A 22,113-nucleotide genomic window follows, 5' to 3' on the forward strand; every position below is an offset into this window, starting at 1 on the left:
GATCTTCAATCCCTTGCACTCACGTTTAATTAAATCCACTTTGACTGCAACCTTCTTATGCACCACCTGCCAAACAAAAGATTTAACCCGAGGAGGAGCCACACCAACCCACACGTCTTGACCACAAAAAATTGTCATCCAAATTGTCAAGAAGAATTCTAAGACAAGATTTAACTGAGAAAAGACCATCACCTTCTCCTAACCACACAAAGTTGCCATCAATCAAAGGTGAGGGATTAAAATTATACAACAATGAAATAAGTTCATCCTATTGCAGCATCTTCCAATCGACAAGATTTCTTCTTATTGGAATGTCCCAAAAACAGCCTAAGGAGATTAATTTCCTGAAATCAACAATTTTCCCCTCCTTGTTAATCGAAAGAGTTAGCAACCTTGGAAAACGCTCTTTCAATGGAACTCCATCAAACCAAGCGTCGTGCCAAAACAAAATTGAATCCCTATTGCCCACCTTCATTTTAAAATTACTTCGCAAACAAACTCCAAATTCATCATTCGAACATCAATTTTTAACAACCCCATTCCATATCCAAAATGCTTTGTAAGAGGTTGACTTTTCCCAACCCCGTTGAATTAGGATCAATTTTTTTTATAGGAATAGGATGTCTCATTAAAAACCTCCCTCTAAGTAGTCCACTGCCCTAAGGCAAGAACCCTCTAGTGGAAGGAGGAAAAGAGTACATCATTTTATTAATGATAATAAAATTACATAAAATTTAAAAACACTCCTACAAAAATACATAAGACTTGATACACTCCTGCATGACCTCCCCTCAAAGACATACAAACCAACTAAAAACAGTACAATCAGCCAATTCCCTCCTTAGCTAGCTTGTCCGCCTCACAATTACAACACCTAGGAATCCAATTGTTAATGAACTGATTTAAAGAAACAGCAGACGCAATCTTCTTCACAAAATTTGACAGGTAAATAAGGACTGAACTCTAATCTTTCATCCATTCCACTGCTGTCTTTGAATCACTTTCAATAATGAGCCTACCCTTCGAAGCCCATACAGATGAAACAAAGATGTCAAAGCCTTTCTTGATAGCCTTCATTTCTGCTAGGATAGGAGTATTAGGACCTACATTTACTGAAAATGAAGTCAGTACAACCCAATTCCAGTCCCTTAGAATTCCCCCAATCCCAGCCACCATCCCCACACTACTCACCGCCCCGTCCACATTCATCTTAAAGAAGTCCAGTGGAGGAGGAATCCAGCAGAACACACTACTGTCCAGAACCTGAGTCTGAAAGGTTGTAAGCCACAGAGGGGTCACCAATTAAGAAATCAACCTGAGTTGAAAAAAGAGGATACTTAGCTACAAACCACTTAGCTACTCTGAATCGAACAGTGAAAAATAAAGAGACAATGTCCAACTTTCCTTTGTCGAAGATGATCTCATTCCTTAACTTCCAAATGGACAAAAAACTGCCCCTAGAATAAACTTCCATATAGCAGAATATGGCCTCAAATCAACCCATGAACTAAGCAGTTTAGGAGGGTCTTGCGGAAGAGCAAGTCGAATACCCCAATACCCTATAATTTTCATCCACGGTTACCAAGATACAGGACAAGAAATAAATAGATGTTGAACTGATTCAGCCCCTTGATTACAAAACGGGCAGAGAATGTTCTCCCCTAAATCAACCCCCCTTCTCAACAACTCTCACAGCTACTTTTTGATGTGACAATTGCCAAAGGAAAGTCTCCACTCGAGGAACTAAACCCAGTCAAACAACTTTCTCCCACTGAACTAAGTTATCAAGAGAAACAGAAAGAGCTTTCCTACACGCTTTAACAAAAAACTGCCCATCATCCGAACCATCCCACAACAAACAGTCCTCCAAAGGCTCCATCAGTTTAATATTTTTTAGGTTGTCCAATAACTCAACGAACTGCTCAACCTCCCAATCACAAAGGTTCCTCCTGATCTTAATATTCCAAACCCATCCAGACGAATCGAAACTCCCAAAATCAGCTACCTTACCCAATTTATTTGAAGAAAAGGCATACATTCTAGGAAACATAAGTTTTAAAGGAAAATCCCCATTCCACGTATCACTCCAAAATGAAATAGATTTACCATTACCTATTTGAAGCTTAGCATGAGATCTAAGGCAACCTCCAATGACATCCTCCTTTAAATAGTTATTCACAATTCCCCTCCATATCCAAGAGTCTTTATGAGAAAACTCCATTAATATCCATGGATTGACAGCTCTCATTGTGTTCGCTACATAATAGTTTCTTCCACATCGAATTCTTATCATTGGCAAACTTCCAAACCCAGTTGCCCAACAACGCTCGATTTGTAACCTTCAAATCCGCCACTCCCAATCCTCCTCCACTCAACGGCCTACATATATAATCCCAGCGCACCCAGTGCATTCTCTTCTTGTCACCCCTACTCCCCCATAAAAAATCCGACATCAATGAATTTAACATCTGACAAATAGTAGAATGCATCTTAAAAATAGATAGGAAAAAAATAGGTAAGAATGACAATACCGACTTTATTAACACCAATCTACCAGCCATAAATAAAGAAGCAGCTTTCCAACCAACCAATTTCTTATTAAAGTTGACAATAACCGGATCTTCTCCGAATTCGTTCTCGCCCCTAAAGGAAGGCCTAAGTATTCCGTGGGAAATGAACCAATAGAACAACCAAACTCCGTAGCCCAATCTTCAAGGATGTCACTCTCCACATTAATTTCGTAAAGTTTACTTTTGGCTAAATTTAAATGGAGCCCCGTTATTAAGCTGAAAATCCTCAAAATTCTTCTAACATTCTTAATTTGCGAAATTGATGCTCGGCAAAATATAATTAGGTCATCTGCAAACTAAAGATGGGACAGAGAATGGATTTTGATTTTTACCAAAAGAGAAACCTTCAAACAGACCCAAATCCACTGCTTTAGTCAACATCCTATGAAGTAATTCCCCGACCAAATTGAACAGAAGAGGAGAAAGGCTACAACCTTGCCTCAAGCCTTTAACAATAGAAAACTCCTTAGTAGGAGACACATTCACTAGAACCAAATAGAAGCTGTGGAGATACATTGTGAGATCCAAGAACACCACCTCTCTCCAAAACCCATCTCCTTCATTAACCTTTGAAGAATCTGCCATTCTACTGTATCGTATGCTCTACTGAAATCCACTTTAAGAACAACCCCTTTAAGTCCTTGCTTCCTCCAATAATCAATTCCTTCATTTGCTAAAAATGCACAGTCCAACAATTGTCTACCCGGAATAAAAGCGAACTGAGACGGACTAATGATATCCTTGACACAAGCAATAAGTCTTTTTGAGAGAACTTTTGAGAGGATTTTATACAAGCTGCCCACAAGACTAATGGGTCTATAGTCTTCAATGCTCACGGGAGTACCTTTCTTAGGAATCAAGGTTATAAACGCATGATTGACTCCATGCTCCCACATCTTACCTTGATAGAAATCAGAGAAAAACTCCATGATCTGCTCCTTTAGACTTTCCCAATATTTCTTATAGAAACCCATGGTAAAACCATCCGGGGCAGGGGCTTTTGCACTATCCGAAGAGATTACTTGCCACACTTCTTGCTCAGAGAATTTCACCTCCAAAGATGCACTCTGAATTGCTGAAAGTTGCGCAAAATCCAAATTTAGGCCCTCAACCTCCATTGCTGAATTGGTATTGTAAGCTGTCTTGAAGAAATTGAACAAACTGCTTCTAATTTTTCCTGAGTCCGAGATAAATTCTCCCTTAATTTTCAATGAATGAATAGTGTTGACCTTGTTCCTCGTCAAAGCACTCAAGTGAAAGAACCTCGTATTTCTGTCTCCATCCTTAATCCACCTACTCCTGGACTTCTGACACCAGATGCTCTCCTCGGTCCTTAACAGCCTCCACAACTCCTTTTTACATTCTACTATCTGATCCCACTCCCCCTTAGACAAGATTCCACCTTGCGACTTCCTTTCCCAATTCTCTATCTTCCCTTCAAGAACCGAAATGGAGTTTGGCAACCCAACATTGTTGTTTCCAGGCCAACTTCTGATCTGCTTTTTAGCTATCTGTAGCATTCTTAAAATTCCCCCAAAATTCCTCTTATTCTTCTCAACTGCCATAAGATTTTCCACAAAATCATCAAAGCCTTGCTCCTGTAAAAGATAATTGAAGAATCTAAAAGGTTTTGGGCCCCAATTTATACAAACATCTTCCAGCAAAACCGGTTTATGATCCGACATAAAATTCAAAAGGCTCTGTGAAATCTTAGGAAAACAGTTGAGGAAACTATCACTTATTAAGAACCGATCAAGCCCAACCCATGTTGAATCTTCTCTATAACTACTCCATGTGAAAGTCCCTCCTGACATGGGCAGATCAATGAGCTTAGCTCTCTGCACAAATGTTCTAAAAATATTTATTGTATGCCAGTTCTGAGCTTTCCCTAGCTTTTCTTCCGGATCAATATACGCGTTAAAATCACCTCCTATACAAACCGGTAAATTCATCGAAACTACGAAACACAACAGCTCCCTAAAAAAATCCTCCTTTTCATCTTCAATAGCCGGGCCGTAGACATTAATAAATACGAACTCCTTTTGATCGTTCAAAAAATACCCCACCAGCGCCAAAAACCTGCTGTGCACATGCTGATTAGTGGCTTTGAACATATTCTTATTCCACATACTAATCAAACCACCCTTAGACCCCTGTGCTGGAGTCTTCACTCCCTTTAACAGATTCCCTCCTAGCCTCCTTAAAATAGACTCCTTACAATGTTCGAGCTTGGATTCTTGAATAAAAACCATTACTGGTTTGACCTTCTTTACAAGCCTAGCGACAGAAACAGTCTTCTCCCTCCTCCCTAAACCTCTAATGTTCCACGAAAGAATACTTAAATTCTGCATAAAAATGTATCACTCCCAAACACCCAAACCATACCCATCCAACCGCATAACCTAACCATCATATCCATCATCCTTTACAGCCTCCGAACCATTCTCAATGCATATAATCTTTTCAATAAATGTCTCCTTCCCATCATTGAAAGAGATGCCTAACATCAGGCATACTTCCCAAGTGGCCATAGCTTCCTCCAACAGCTTAGAAAAAAGAGGAGAGGCAGTGTGAATATTAACCAACTCCAAGGCTTGATTAATTAAACCTCTTCTTTTCTTTCTGTGAACTTTTCTTAACTCTGAGGATGAAAACGTATCAGATGCCACACACTCCGAAACTACTGACGAAGGCTATTGTATGTTTCTGTGATTTGACCCCTTCTGTTCTTGAATCATATTAGCCTCTGAACCAATAAAATCTGCTTCTTTATACGAATTTAGCCATATTTTCCTGTTCCTCGTCCTTTTATAAACTCTAGCATAATGACCTCTTTTCTTTCTTCCATCATGCGCTGTTCGAAGAGTCATACAAGCAAAAACAGGAAATTCCCTCTTCCACCTTTTAACGCTCTTCACACTTACCTCCTTGTTTTCCTTCTGCACCAATTGACTTACAACTTCCATCTCCAGTCTATTTTCTTCCACTACCTGGACACCCTCACCTTCTTTTTCTATTAAATCGCAACTATCCACCTCTATTAATTCATGAAGAGACTGAAACTTGTTATTCTCTCCTACGCCATCCCACCTCAACTTAACAGCCGGCACAGCAAGAATAATTTTGTAACTGGTGAAAAAGATTCCCAGTTTGAATCAGATTGGGCTGAGCAGCTCTGATCCACAACTTCTCTCAGCCCAAGACCCGTATACTCCTTATTGAAAACTGGCTCCACTTCACATTCCAGATTCCACCCATAACTATTGGATTTCGTGAGGGACGTCTTATCAGGAGAATGTTCCCCACCTTCCTTAATCCCCCCACTTTCTAAATTTCTTTGTCGCCACGTGTCTACCTCTGTCCCCACTACCTCTACTGACTTTCCCCGAATATCTACTTTCTTCCCTGAACTACCACCGTCATTTGAAAACTTCTGCAACTCTTCTCCGATTTTAGCTTGGGATGTATAATAACTTCCTCCCAAAGTAATTTTGACCTTAAAAGATCTTCCATAAGACCCTACAATAATGGATTCTTGTATGTCATAAGGACTTGCAACCCTCAACAATAATCTCGCCGATGAGAGATCCTCTTTATTTCTAGTCTCGTCCAGTATACAAATAATTCTTTTCCACCAAGAGTTTTTCTCATTAGCAAATTTTCACGTCCATTTTCCCAATAATGCTTTATTCATAAGCTCTAAATTTAGCCATGATTGAAGTAAGCCTTTTCAATACACAACTTGGCATTCTGAAAATTGACATGGAATATGTCGACAGGGAACAACGAACCGATTTTATCAACACAACTCTACCAGCTATAGACAAAGAAGTTGCCTTCCACACATCCAATTTCTTGTAAAATTTTTGAATAACCGAGTCCCACAATGATGCTGAATTTTTCTTCGCACCAAGAGGTAACCCCAAATAATCTATTAAGAAAAAACCCACTGTGCACCCTATTATAGCAACCCAATCACCAAGGACCCTTTCATTCACGTTGATTCCGAATAACTTGCTCTTGGATAATTTTTTTGCAAGCCAAGCATCATCTCAAAGATCAAAAGCACCCTACTCACATTCTTCGACTCCACGATCGAAGCGTTACAAAAGATTATTAGATCGTCTGCAAATTAGAGGTGAGAGAGCTTAAAGGAATTACCCAAACTTCCAATCTCAAATCCTCTAAACAAGCCTAAAGACACAGCCTTCAACTACATCAAGCTTAATAATTCACCTACCAAATTAAAAAGAGAAAGAGAACCCTGTCGAAGACCCATCGCAATCGGAAACTCATCTGAAGGAGAATCATGCACTAAAACTGAAATTAAAGTCGTAGACAAACATTTTCATCCAAGATCTCGACCTCTGCCCAAACCCCATACTATCCATGATTTTCAACAGTATACTCTTATCAATTGCGTCATACGCTTTCTTGAAGTCATCATTGAATGCTATTCCTTTAGGGACGTTCCTTCTCCAACAATCAATCCCCTTGTTCGCAATAAACGAACAGTTCATAATATGTCTCCCCGGAATAAAGGCAAATTGGGATGGGCCAACAACCGAATCCATATATTGTTGTAATCTCCTAGATAATACCTTTGACAAAATCTTATAAAACCCTCTAACAAGGCTAATCGGTCTAAAATCCTCAATACTTTACGAACTTGTCTTTTTCGGGGTAAGGGTAATGAAATAATGGTTTACCCCTTTATCCCATCTTTTTCGCACATAAAAATCACTGAAAAACCTCAAGATTTTCACTTTTAAATTTGACCAAAACTTTTTTAAGAATCTCATCGTAAATCCATCCAGAGCCTTGTTACTATCTAAGGATGATATTGCATCCCAAATTTCTTCCTCTGAAAATGGTCTCTCCAAGAACAATTTCTGCTCAACTGAAATCTTGGAGAAATTGAAATTCAATGTCTCCACCTCAATTGTAGGATTCCTATTGTAAGCTTCTTTGAAAAAATTTACAACGCTTGATTTAATAACTTCAGGATTCATCGTTAACTGACCACCCACTTTTAAAGCTTTAATGGCATTCACTCTTCCTCTGTTTGCAGCACATATGAAAAAAATATAGTGTTACAATCGCCCTCTAAAACCATTTCACTCGTGATTTTTGCAACCAAACCAGCTCCTCTTTTTTAAATAGATCTCAAATTTTCTTTCTAGCCATACCCAAAGACTCCATAGATACGGAATAGGACCCTTGCTACATTTCAATTTCATTGTCATGAATATATTTTTCCAGCTCTGAAATGGACCCTTGCATTTTGATAAGGCTAGCTTAAGACCACTTTTTGATTGCCGCTTTAGAGTAATTTAGAACACTGGAAATCCCTTCTCCTGCTTCCCATCCTTGCTTTCTGAAATTTCTCTACCATTTTCTCTTTAAAACCTTCCTCATCTTTCAAGTAATTAAACAAGCTAAATGGCTTCGGCTCCCAATCCGACCCTTTACTTTCAAGAATAATTGCATTATGGTCGGATAAAGATCTCAGGAGTATACTCTGATTTAGCATCGAAAGCACTGATAAGAAATTCGGATCTACCAGAAACATGTCCAATCTAACAAACGTAGAAATTTCACTGTTGTTACACCAAGTGAAGTTTTACCACCCGACAAAAAAAGATCATTCAGATTAGTCCTATGCATTAACTCGTTAAAAATTCTCATCGAAAACCTATTCTGATTTTTTCCTATTTTCTCTTGTGATAGGTATGCATTAAAATCACCTCCTAAACAATTAGGGTTATCCAGTTATAGCAAAAAAGACAACACCTCGAAGAAAGATTCTTTCTCCGAATCCACTTATGCCCATACACATTAATAAACCAACATTAACAGAAAATTCTTTTAAGTTACCTTTAACTGCAATAAGCCTCTCCTGAGCACATACGGTTTCCACCTCCAGCTTACTATTTTCCCATAACGTTATCAAGCCCCCTACTAATTCAACCGCAGGAGACGCTACATATCCTCTCAACAAATTCCCTCCTAATCCCCTTAGTAAGGAATTATTGACAGCCTCCACCTTTGATTCTTGGATAAACATCAACACCGGTTTCTTCCCTATACTAAAATTCCTCACAGCCCTGGCTTTTTTTCATCTCCCAAAACCCCTCACATTCCAAGATAAAATACTTAAACTTAACATAGAAAATAAGAAAATAATCTGACAACCACCAGAGATCAATTCTCACCCCTTCCTCCTTTCATCTATCACAGAATTTGCCTTTTTCATAAAGGCTTTTTTATCTCCTCGGAAGGTTACACCCATCACCTTGCTAACTTCCCAGCTTGCCTGGACTTCTTCATCCACATCTGGACACCATCTTGGAAACTTTGAACGATCCTAATTTTTCTCTCTCGAAATTTCCCTTCCTCTGCTTCTACTATAGACTATTATAAAGGATTTGCACCTAGTTCTACCTATTGACACACTCGTTCTTAAGGTGCGACCACAATTTAGAGAAAGATCCCTTCTCCGAGAACAAGGAGAAATTGAATCTTCGCCCAATCTAATATTATTGTTTCGAGAACCGCCTGAACCCCTTATATGATTACCATTACTACTTAGAGAATCCAAAGAATTGGATCACCTATGAGACCAACATTGAAAATGTCCAACTTTGCTGGTTCCTAGATTAGCCCACATATTCTCCACATTCTCCATACTAGAATTGGGCCTATCTGAACCGCTATTTTTTCCCCTTGCCAACCCATAATCCACTACATTTATCCCCGAAAGAATATGTTCATAAGAACTGCACAATTAACATGCCGAACAAAAGCCTCGTATTAATTGCAACATTAACTTCAGGAACAAAAACCTCCATGCCACCTGTCGAAATCTCTTGAAGTTGTGTCTCCTCTCTCTCCAAGGGCAACACCCCTGCCTCTTGGATTTCCCAATCCCTCAAGACCCCTCCATCATCGGACTGGTTCTCCGATGATCCGTCCTCCCATTCATCTAAAGGCTCTCCATCACTCTCTCCATTCGATATCTCAGGAAAACCATCATTCGATATCTCTACTTTAATCTTTATCACATACACCCTATTATTAGTGTTGATGGAGATTGATTCCGAGAAATCAAAAGGATTAGCCGCCCTAACAACCATATGAGCTACTCTGCAATCCAACTTCAGCAGTGTTTCCTTCTTGATCTCCACTAACTCCCCTCATCTTGAAGTCAGACTGGAGAAAAAGGTTTTATTCCAACAATTCAGGGGTACTCCAATTAACGACACTTCACAAAACGCCAAAGGAACACCCCATCCGAGGAAACTAGCCTCAACCAATCGAACCAGAAATTTAACTCCAAAGCTTTTTCTCTTAAAGCTTTCATTTTCTCTTCTTCCGATAGAAAAGTGATTAAACATGAGTTCCTGGAGTACCCCCAGCTCGCCACTTTTTCATTTATACCATCATTGCGCAGAGCTTTCTAAATTAGTTCCACATCATACGATTGTTTATGAATGCCAGTCAGTGACCTCTTTAACCAATATCGCTTCTCCACAAGGATGAAGACATCGTAGGGATTCTTCAAAGCAACTCCGCCACTCGTCAAATTATTGCGAGTCCCTACTGGTAACCTTCAAGGATCTTTGTTTGAGTCTCAATCCTCTGCTTAGCCCCTTCAGTTTCTGAACCAATCAGATTCTTCCCTCTTTCATACTTCCCTCTTGCCGACCTTTGATACTTCGCCTCCCTAATCGAAACTCTCTTCCCATCAATCATCACATTATCGACCTTTGCTACTGCTTGCAAAAGATCCTCCTGACTCTCAAAGTGGACAAATGCAAAAGTTATATCTCTGTACTTCGGTCTCTTGTTGACAATGGGAATAAATACCTTAACAACCTTGCCATGGAGCTTGAACCGTTCCCACAGCGCTCTCCTACCGACTCTTTTACTCATATTATCAACAAAAGCAAACCAAGAAGCTCTAGTGGGGAGGGAACCTTGAACTGACCTTTCGCCTGCCATTAATTATAATTTTGTTTTTCTGTCCAACTAAGTCAGAGTTCTTTTTAAACTCTAACAATCTTATCTTATTTACAACTCACACTCCCCCTCAAGCTGGTGACTATACTTTGTATAATCCTAGCTTGAATGTAAATTCATCTAAAGTTACTCTTGGCAGTGCTTTAGTAAGCACATTAGCTAGTTGTTCCTTGGTAGAAATATAAGATAGGTCTACAATTCCACCATTAACCTTTTCTGAGATGAAATGCCTATCAATCTCCACATGTTTAGTTCTATCATGATGAACAAGATTCTTAGAAATAATGACAGTAGCTTGATTGTCAGTCAAAATATGAAATTTTTCATTTTGACTTAGCTCCAACTCCTTAAGTAGCCTTAGCAGCCACATTCCCTCACACATTCCAAGTGCTAAAGCTCTAAATTCGGCTTTAGTGCTGCTCCTAGAAACAATAGATTGTTTCTTACTTCTCATGTTACCAAATTTCCCCACACAAACGTACAATAACCATTGGTGGACCTTCTTCCACTCCCCAGCCCAGCTTGCATCCATGAAGACTTTCACTGTTCTATTTTCAGAATTTCTGAAAATTAGACCATGACCAGGGGTTAATTTCAAATACCTTAGGATTCTATAAACAACATCAAGATACTCTCTAGGATCTGACATGTGTTGGCTAACAACATTAACAAGAAAAGCTATATTTGGTCGAGTTAATGACAAGTATATTAACTTTCCAACTAGCCTTTGAAATTGCTCCTTATTCACTGGAGATCCCATGTCCCCCTTCTTAAACTTCAGGCTTGTCTCCATTGGGGCTTCAACATATTTGCATCCCAGCATTTTGGTCTCAAACAAAAGATCCACAACATATTTCCTTTGGTTGATTAGAAGTCCTTTCTCAACCTTGTTACCTCCATACCTAGGAAATATCTTAATTTTCCCAAATCTTTGATTTCAAATTCACTGTTTAGAAGCCCTTTTAGCCTGTCAATCTCACTAACATTATCACCAGTAACCACAATGTCATCAACATACACAATTAAAATAACCTTTTGTTGATTAGGTGCAATTTTAATGAACAATGTATTTTTTTTTATAGGAATAGGATGCCTCATTAAAAACCTCCCTCTAAGAAGTCCACTGCCCTAAGGCAAGGACCCTCTAGTGGAAGGAGGAAAAGAGTACATCAATTTATTAATGATAATACAATTACATAAAATTTAAAAACACTCCTACAAAAATACATAAGACTTGATACACTCCTGCAAGACCTCTCCTCAAAGACGTACAAACCAACTAAAAGCAGTACAATCAGCCAATCCCCTCCTTCGCTAGCTTGTCCGCTTCACAATTACAACACCTAGGAATCCACCTGATAATGAACTGATATCCAGAAACAGCAGACGCAATCTCCTTCACAAAATAAGACAAGTAAATAGGGACTGAACTCTGATCTTTAATCCAATCCACTGCTGTCTTTGAATCACTTTCAATAATGAACCTACCCTTCGAAGCCCATACAGATGAAACAAAGATGTCAATGCCTTTCTTGATAGCCTTCAATTCTACTAGGATAGGAGTATTAGGACCTGCATTTACTGAAAATGAAGACAGAACAACCCGATTCCAGTCCCTTAGAATTCCCCCAATACCTGCCACCATCCCCACACTACTAACCGCCCCGTCCACATTCATCTTAAAGAAATCCAGTGGAGGAGGAATCCAGCAGACCACACTACTGTCCAAAACCATAGAGTCTGAATGGTTGTCAGCCACAGAGGGGTCCCCAATTAAGAAATCAACCTGAGTTGAAAAAAGTGGATACTTGGCTACAAACCACTTAGCTACTCTGAATCGAACCGTGAAAAACAAAGAGATATTGTCCAACTTTCCTTTATCGAAGATGATCTCATTCCTTAACTTCCAAATGGACCAAAAAATTGCCCCTGGAATAAACTTCCATATAGCAGAATATGGCCTCAATTCGGCCCATGAAGCCGAATACCCCAATACCCAATAATTTTCATCCATAGTTCCCAGGATACAGGACAATGAATAAATAGATGCTGAATCGATTCAACCCCTTGATTACACAACGGGCAGAGAATGTTCTCCCCTAAATCAACCCCCCTTCTCAACACCACTCTCACAGCTACTTTTTGATGTGACAATTGCCAAAGGAAAGTCTCCACTCGAGGAGGAACTAAACCCTGCCAGACGACTTTTTCCCACTGAACTGAGTCCTTAAGAGGAACAGACAGAGCATTCATGCATGCTTTAACAGAAAACTGCCCATCACCCGAACCAACCCACAATAAACAGTCTTCCAAAGGCTCCATTAGTTTAATATTTTTTATGGTGTCCAACAACTCAACGAACTGCTCAACCTCCCAATCACAAAGGTTCCTCCTGGTCTTGATATTCCAAACCCATCCAGACAAATCGAAACTCCCAAAATCAGCTACCTTACCCAATTTATCTGAAGAAAGGGCATATATTCTAGGAAACCGAAGTTTTAAAGGGAAATCCCCTATCCACGTATCACTCCAAAAATAAATAGATTTACCATTACCTATTTGAAGCTTAGGATGAGATCTAAGGCAACCTCCAATAACATCCTCCTTAAAATAGTTATTCACAATTCCCCTCCATATCCAAGAGTCTTTACGAAAGCAAGCTCTATTAATATCCATGGATTGATAGCTCACATTGTGTTTGCTTGACATTGCTTATAACCATCTTTCACAATTATCTTAGTTAAATCTTTCGATCCAGGCCCTTGGAGATTGCTCAAGGCCATAGAGAGACTTTCTCAATTTACATACCTTATGAGCCTCCAAAATTATCTCCAAACCTGGAGGAACATTCATGTACACCTTTTCTTCCAAGCACCCATTTAAGAAGGCGTTTTTGATGTTCAGTTGATGAAGATCCCAATCTTTATTAACGGCCAAGCTGAGTAGAACTATAACTGTATTAAGCTTAGCTAATGTCTCCTTGTAGTCGATTCCATATGTTTGAATAAAACCTTTAGCCACAAACCTAGCTTTGTACATTTCAATGCTACCATCGAGTTAGACTTAACAGCAAATACCCATTTACAGTCAACGGGCTTATTTCCTTGTTGTAATACTGTCAAGACCCACGTATCATTCTTTTCTAGTGCTCCAATTTCTTCCACGACAACCTTCTTCCATTTAGGATCTTGTAAAGCCTCTTCAATGGTTGTTGGATTTGCACCTTATCTAAGCTGACAATAAAAGCTTTAAAAGATGGCATCAAATTTCCATAAGCAACAATCTTTGAATATGATGCTTAGTACACTCTCCTACACCCTTCCTCTTAGCAATTGGTAACTCATCAGAATTTAAATCATTTATAGGAGCTTGAGAATATTCATTACCTCTATTACCTTCCACATTTTCTGAAGCAATGGGACTCGGTATCGATTCTTGGCAAATGTCAGACTGTAAAACAACCTCTGAAATAGGTTTATTTCTTCGTTTATAAACACTTAGTCTTGGTGGATGGTTGAGTATTTTGAGGAGTTGGTGGAGGAGATAAAGGGTGTGTGGGAGACATGACAAATGATGGATTTGTAGGAATAAAAGTTGTTTGAATTCCTACTGTAGGTGCTTGAAAAATGTTTAAAGGTACTGATGGTGAGATGGGAGGATATGAATATGACCGAAAAAGAGGATGATCATACTCAAAGGGTTTGGAAGGTTGAAATGCATCTAATGGCTCCCCTAGATTGTAGCCTCCTTAAAATATGGCTCCTGTTCAAAAAAGGTTACATCCATAGAAATGTATGTTTTATGAGTGAAAGGTGAGTAACACTTGTAGCCATTCTTTAGAGAAGAATATCCCAAAAAAATACATCAAATAAACCGTGGATCTAACTTAGACCGAGAAGGACTATTATTGTGAACAAAAAGCGTACACCCAAACACTCGCAAAGGAAGAATAGAAGACAGGTTTAAAATTAGGATATTGATTTAAAAAGACAGACCTTGGTGTTTCGAAGCTTAAAACCTTACTATGCATTCGATTAATCAAGTACGTAGCTGTTAAAAGAGCCTCACCTCAAAAATAAGTTGGAACACTATAAGAAAACAGCAAAGCCCAAGTGACTTCTAACAATGTCTGTTCTTTTGTTCCATTTTGTTGAGGATTATCCCACATGAACAAATTTGAACAATCCCTGTCTCTCAGAAAAAACACCCAAAGTTTTAGCGAAGTACTCTTCCTATTATCAGATTGATGTATCTGAATCTAACTTTTAAATTGGTTTTCGATCATCATGTACTTCTCTTTCATTAAGTCTAAGTAGTACAATTATGATCGTCAATAAAAGTAATGAACCAACGATAACTATTAATATTCTTGGAAGGGCCCCAAATGTCACTATGGATTAAAGAAAATGGTTTAGAGGGTTTATAAGGAGATGGCAAATATGAAGATTTAGTATGCTTGGCTAGTTGGCAGATAGAACAATGAAAAGTTTGAGGTTTTTTATTAGCAAATAAAGCTAGAAATAGTTTTGCCATATAATAAAAACTAGGATGACCTAACCTAGTATGCCACAACATCAAATCATCAGATTTTTGGAATTTAGAAGAAAAAACAGAAGAGGAAAAAACACTGGAAATTACTAAGCATTAAGGAATATATGGAGGATGAAGAACATAAAGCCCATTAGACAGTTTAACATTGCCAATCATCTTCCCCGAGTCTATTGCCTGCAATTCACAAGTGTCATCAGTAAATTTTGTAACAAACTTCAAATTTATAACTAATTTACTGACGAAAAGTAGATTGCAAGCCAAATTTGGGACACAAAGCACATCATGTAAAACTAGATCCTTAGTGATAACAACTAAACCACTTCCTGCAATAGTTGCGAAAGAACCATCTGTTGTTCAAATAGAGGATCGATGAGATGAATTTTTAAACTCACAAATCAGTTCTTTGCTGCCAGTCATGTGATCAGAGGCGCCAGAATTGATAATCCATGCTGGTTGACTATTTTCAGTGAGTAGGGCAGCAGAAAAAGTACCTTGTGGAGAATCAAGAGCTTTCAAAGCAAGATTGGAGGAGCCTGTCCCACTAAGTTGTCCAAACAACTTCTGTAAATCCTCAAGTTGCTACTTCTGTAAATCCTCAAGTTGCTATTTAGTAACAGCCGAATTTAATGACTCAGAAAGATCATCAGAACCATAATTAGGTTCTGTGACATAATTGATGTCGGAAGAAGATGAATTAGTCATCATGCTAGATTTAGAATTTGAAACCTAATTTGATATCATGTTGAACCTGATAAAACATATTCGTTTTCTATTTTTTCTGTATTAAATTCTACAAGAATGAGTCTTTAAATAGACTCCAGTACAAAAAGGTTTACCCTTGAAAAAGAGTCCTATAACCATACAAATCCTATCCTTTTAAATTAAGGGTGTGTTTGGTTCATTAAATGTAGCATTACGTCTGGGAATAGGATTACCGGAATGTAACATTACCTAACACATTACTAAGAATGTTGTATTGTTGTGATTGGTTTGTTTAGCATGAATGTAAGATTACAATGTCTGGTTAAAGGAATAAAAGATTACTGGAATGTATATTTTACCAAATTGTCCTTGTTATATATTTGTTTTTTAAACAAGTTGAATTCTAAATATTCAAAAGAAAATATTTGTATTAAATATCATAGAAAATATATAATTTTATTATTTTTAATTTATATATTTTCTTTAAAAAATTTAAATTCATAAAATTTATATAATTTTTTTACAAAATTTAAAAGATAAATTAGTTTAATGAAAGGGTTTAATTTTATTTTAACCCTTGAATTTCATATAAAATTCTAATTATGAACTTTTTTTGTAAATCTAAAATAGTTTAAGCCCCCAAAATGCCACAGTTGGGAATGACTTATTACTCCTTATTGGGAATTTTCTCATCCAAACGTGAGTATTACATTCTGGAAAAAGAATCCTCCCAGTAATCATCAATTCCATGATCCAAACACCCCCTAAGGGTAAGGATAATTTAAACTAATTAGATTTATCTACTGGAAATAAAAAACTCTAACAACCTTATCTTATTTACAACTCAGAGTACATATAAGAAGATTTTACCAATTTTAGTGGATGGTGCTTAAAAACAGTAATTTATTAAGAAAAGATTGGTTATTTGGTATTCGGGCAAAGGGATTGTAAGTTTGAGAAACTCTATGGTCTTAGTTGAACGTTAATCATTATAATAATAAAAGAAATATGGGCATCAGAATACAATGGCATCTAATTCCCATTTATCTCTAGTTTTAGAGTTTTGAAGAATGAATTTGAATTTAAGCCATAGGAAGCATAAACAAGGAATTTGCAGAATTTAATTTTAGTTTCATGAAAAATGTAAAAAAGCTCAGTTTCTATCACCTTGTAAATCCTCTTCAACTCTGTATATGCCAAGCTGATCCTTATGAATGAAAGTACCATTAATTTAATAGCATTGGGGCTAGTAGAAATCTGCTTTTGAATCCCACTGCAAAGTATTCCAAAAATATTTTAAAAGCTGCAACTGAAAATCTCAGAGTTTCCTAATTCCTACGCAATAAATTTAACCGGAGACTCGTCATAGCAATAGAAATAGCATTTAAGTTGGATAGTTAGACATGAAAACCGGTCCAACACATAGGATGAGAATGAGAAAGAACATTTATCCCAAAAGAAAATTATTTTGAATAATCGGATACAATCTTTAATCAACCAGTCATGCATGATGAAGCTCGGACGTCAAGAATTAATCTAAAATTACGAACATAACTCTCCTTATAAAGAAAATGAGCATCAATACTAGATGTATAAATGAGACATGTGCTCGTAAGTTACTGGTTTCCAGCAAAAGAATTTGAATTCCGTTCTGTCATTGTTGAGTTAAGATCAAGCTCGAGCTATGAAGTAACTCAAAAGCCAAATCAAGGTTTTTTAAAACTAATATTGAAAATTTTCAATTCAAAATCAAACTTGAAGACAAATAAATTGAGCTTGAAGTCGAGCTTGGAAATAAGCTCATAATTACTAGGTAAACGAAACAGACACTCGAGCATTTTGATCTTCATCTCAAGTCCACCTTTGGAAAATGAACTCAATCGCACTCAAGTCGAGCTTCAAGTGAAAACTTAAGCTTGACTTGGTTCAATCATTCCCCTGTTTAAGACCATAGTGTAGTTCTTTTTAACCTTCATGCTGAACCAAAATTTGTTTTTCATAAACTAGAAACGCATGTTACAACAATCCTTAGAAGGCAGCAGACTACACCAAGTCACTCAAGCTAGTGAAAGAATTATTATTCGTATAACCGAATGCTACAAAACCGACTCCTTATCAATCATGCTTCAACAAAAGTTTTCAAAGTTTACGAGCTAAAATGTATCAACAAAATCTATACGAAAAATTTTGGGCACAATCTATAAAATCAGATTAAGAGGCTACTTCTTTGAAAGAGTTCTCCCCGCTAGATTGTATAGCGAGAAAATTATACCCGATTTTATAACTATTAAAATGCAGGGATTTTTTCCCGTGAAATGATTATATCCTATGATATATTTTATCATATATCAGGAATACTACATAACTCAGAACTGATGGAACACATGAAAATATAGCACACGTGGTTGCAATGCAACATGAACAATTAGCATTTTTCCTTTTTTTTATTTTTTACTGAAGTGCATTTAAGAGAACCAAATTTCACTGACAAAAAATAGTTTAAAATTGTTTCCAAAGAAAAGTATCCCAATTAACTTTTCCGGAGCAGATTAATTACGTTTGCGAAATCCCGAGTAAAGGACATACCTATAGAGTGTTTCATACACTAAAGGTACAGAAATCATGTAATCTGGCTTGTAACTTCTCAAATCATCCTACAGAAGAAAACAAAAATATATAATTAACAAATAAATAAGTAAAAAACTAATAATCGTGCGACGCGAAGAATCATTTGAAAACCATTAAATATTCTGGATAAATTTGAAAAACACAACCCTCCAATAAACAATACCTTCAAAGTTCTCACGGTTGTATAGACTTGCTCAATTCCACGCGTAAATAGGAAATACTCACAAGACCGCTCATACATGTGCCAAGTAGGAAGCATGCTTAGAAATCTATCCCCTGGTTTAGCAGGTCCAAGAACCCCCAAATTTTCTATCTGAAAAACAAACCAGACAACAAAAAATTAATAAACAATAGACATTAAGCAAGAGGTTTCTTTCAATGATAAGAAACAATAACAGATTCGGATAGCCTACTGACAATGCGCACACACCATGTAGACGCAACTGCTCAAACCCGAGTCCTCAAGGGAAAACAACATTCTCTTTTATCATTAAGGCCACTCAATGGGTTCTTGGATAGCAATTACGAGAATTCAAATTTGGGATATCACAGAAAAAATGTAGACATCTGATACACTACCATCCTCGGGATCAATTATGGTAATCTAAAGCTTAGAATAACTAGGACATAAAAAAGCATGATACAAATTACCCAAAATAAATAAAACTTCATTAGCTTACTGACAACTGAAAAAAATAAAAGAAGAAAAACTGTCTCAGATAGCAGTCAAGTAGATACATAGCTACTAACCATTTCACTACATTCACTAGTTTACCTTTCATATATAAGCATATTACTTCAGACGGGAAAAAAATGGCTCAGTGCTCAACTAAAGCATTGTTCTTTTGGGACTTGTGAGAACTAGAATACCTAAATCAGTATTAAGAAGTTACCTGGTGTAATAAATTTTTATGTGAAAGCATAACACCTTTTGGATTACCAGTGGTCCCACTTGTATATACGAGAGTAGCAATATCATCTGAGCTGATGGCTTCATATTTGTAGCCTTTTCCTGAAATCACATTTAGCTGACTGTTATAAATCTATTGAGGAAACTCATAGTAAGACCTATGTTTTAAACAACTTGTACAACACGCATAATTAAATATAAGTAACATGCAAACTATCACACAAATATCATGTATGACGTGGCTATTTAGGACTTGATGAAATTTTAGGACTTCGGTGTTAAGAATGATGAACATGGAGGGCATAACCAGAGAAAGGTGATCCACCTTTCACCCCATCTCACATAAATTTAAAGCAGCGGTTGGGTATCTTCCCAACCAATGCATTTGGCTTGCCACAATAATATTTTAAAAAATACAAAACAAAATTCCCTAAAACTGTGTTAACTCTAATAAAATAAATGTGACTTTCTATAAAAATAACATGTATATTATCAGGAGTGAGAATCCCAATCTTAGAATGTTATCCTCGGACAGACGGATGATCTTGTGCTAGGGGGCAAATTCTAAAATTGTAGGAGGAGGCGAAATCAAATTATCAATAGAAAATACAAAGAAAAAATCTAAAATATGTAACAAATTGAAATTTTCAGGGGAGCGACTGCCCCCAACCCGAACTCGGTCCATCCCTGGTTATCCCAGCTCTTCATTTTTCTTAAGGAATCCATGTCCAACATCTGTGTCCAAGCAGATATATGGGCAAGGGTATCAGGATATTAACTCCAAGGACTCTCCACCTATACGGAAAAGATTTTAAAAATTTTGAATATACCCATGCCAAATACATACTCATATCAGGCACCCACACTTGAATCCAAGTAACATAGGCTAAGAGGCTCCCAATGTTTAACAATTTCATTGGTACATGTTTCAATGAATCTAAATTTTATCATAAATTCATATTGATATTTACATTCAAAACCAATGACCATTTTGAAATCGACAATACATTACAATGCAATTGGAGAAAACAAATATTGAATCAGAAGCCTTACAATGCAAGAACCAGTGATAGGTCAATATCGTTTTAAACCAATCATCTGCACATGCAAAATGTAGTTATCCATGTTACTTGAACTCAGGTGTATCAAATATGGATATGTGTCCAGCATAGACATGCTTACTATTTTTTTTAAAGTTTTATCCGTTTATTTGGAGGGTCTTTGGAGTTCCCATACCCATATCCGGAAATGTGTTAGGCAGAAGTATAAGACATTGGTACATCAGGATAAAAAATGTAGTCCGAACAATACAGCAGGCAATATACGAGGAGAAAAAACAGAATAAATTTGATTCCACAGCTGGACAGATAAGATCTTGGTCTCTGTTCAGTTTATGCTTTGGGCAATCAAAAGCACAACACTGAAGCGAAAACGAGAGTACATAATTAAATAACAAACTCAAGGGCACCAAAGTGACAAGGTATAATATATTATCCAAATTCTGCAATCAATGAACTTACTAGCATCAAGAGAATCGATAAGAGCAGCACGGTTCTCTCTTCCTAAATTCACAACCTCCTCATAACTGAATAAAGGTACACCAAGTGTTTTCATTGCTGGCCAGGCGTGATTTTTCCCCCCAAAGTAGAACAATAAATCTCATCGTTGCATTGGAGCAAAATTTCCCAGCAAGACGATTGAAAAATTCAGGATTGTCAACAACAAGCCCAACACTGCCATAACAATAATATAAAATCAGGATCTCAAAACACAAGGAGCATGTTAGATTGAAATTATCTTAAGATGGGAGCGATAGGTAGAGAGAGTGTGAGAGTTTTCTCAAAAAATTCCAGTGATCTTGATGGGGAATGGACCGTGTTCATTGATAATCTTTGTCAGAGTGTGACAAGAGGGGTGTTAAGGAAGTATTTTAGTCCTTTTGGTCAGATTCCAAGGATTTTTATCCCCCGTTTTTTAGAAAAACCAAATTATAAGTCCTCTACTTTTGCTTTTGTCCAATTTGCTGGTGAGGAAAGCAGAAACAAGGCAATCCAGTTCGTGAATGGGAAGTGGATCGATGGGAGAAGAGTCTCAGTAGGAATTGCTAAGTATCAAAAGGTGAAGAGGAGGGAAGCTGCGGACGGGAAAAGGAAGATGGAGACCAAGTTGGGGGATAGGGCTAATTCAAGATCTGGGAGGATAGCTAAGTTGGTGAGAAGCATGAGAGATGGCAGATCTTATAAGGAGGTGGTGAATTCTGAATTTAAGGAGAGAGGTGAACCTGTTTCAGGGGCATTACTGGAGGTCAATAAGAAGAACGCATCTGATGTGAGGAACGTTTGGGAGATGCATATCCCATTAGCCAAAACAGAATGGGTTAAACGTTCACTAACAGGGATTATGAAATCTTCCTTTGACCATGACTTGTTGAAGGAAGCTTTGGAGTTAGCGGGGCATGAAAGTTCAGGTGGTTAGATGGGGCTATGTTTGGAATGCTTGCATCATTACTTTCAATTCGGTAGAAGAGTTCTCCAAGGCATGGACGAATAAAAAGGAAGAGTTGTTCATGTACTTAGACTGGTTGGCTCCAGTTTTGAACAAGGAGGGTGTTCCGACGGCCCTTTGCCAGGTAGAGCTATTTGGTTTGCCTCTACGTGCTGGAATGTAGCATTCTTAAGTAAACTTACAGAGAAGTGGGGTCAGTTTTTATATTTTAACGAAGATCATGAG

General features: G+C 37.5%; 1 pseudogene; it reads right to left on the minus strand.

Annotated features, from left to right (window-relative positions):
* LOC120142104 overlaps positions 1–22,113 on the minus strand; it is a 48,784-nt pseudogene that overhangs the window by 12,368 nt on the left and 14,303 nt on the right.

Source organism: Hibiscus syriacus, unplaced genomic scaffold (assembly GCF_006381635.1).
Source record: "Hibiscus syriacus cultivar Baekdansim isolate YM2019G1 unplaced genomic scaffold, ASM638163v2 tig00002237_pilon, whole genome shotgun sequence".
Classification (NCBI taxonomy): Eukaryota; Viridiplantae; Streptophyta; class Magnoliopsida; order Malvales; family Malvaceae; genus Hibiscus; species Hibiscus syriacus.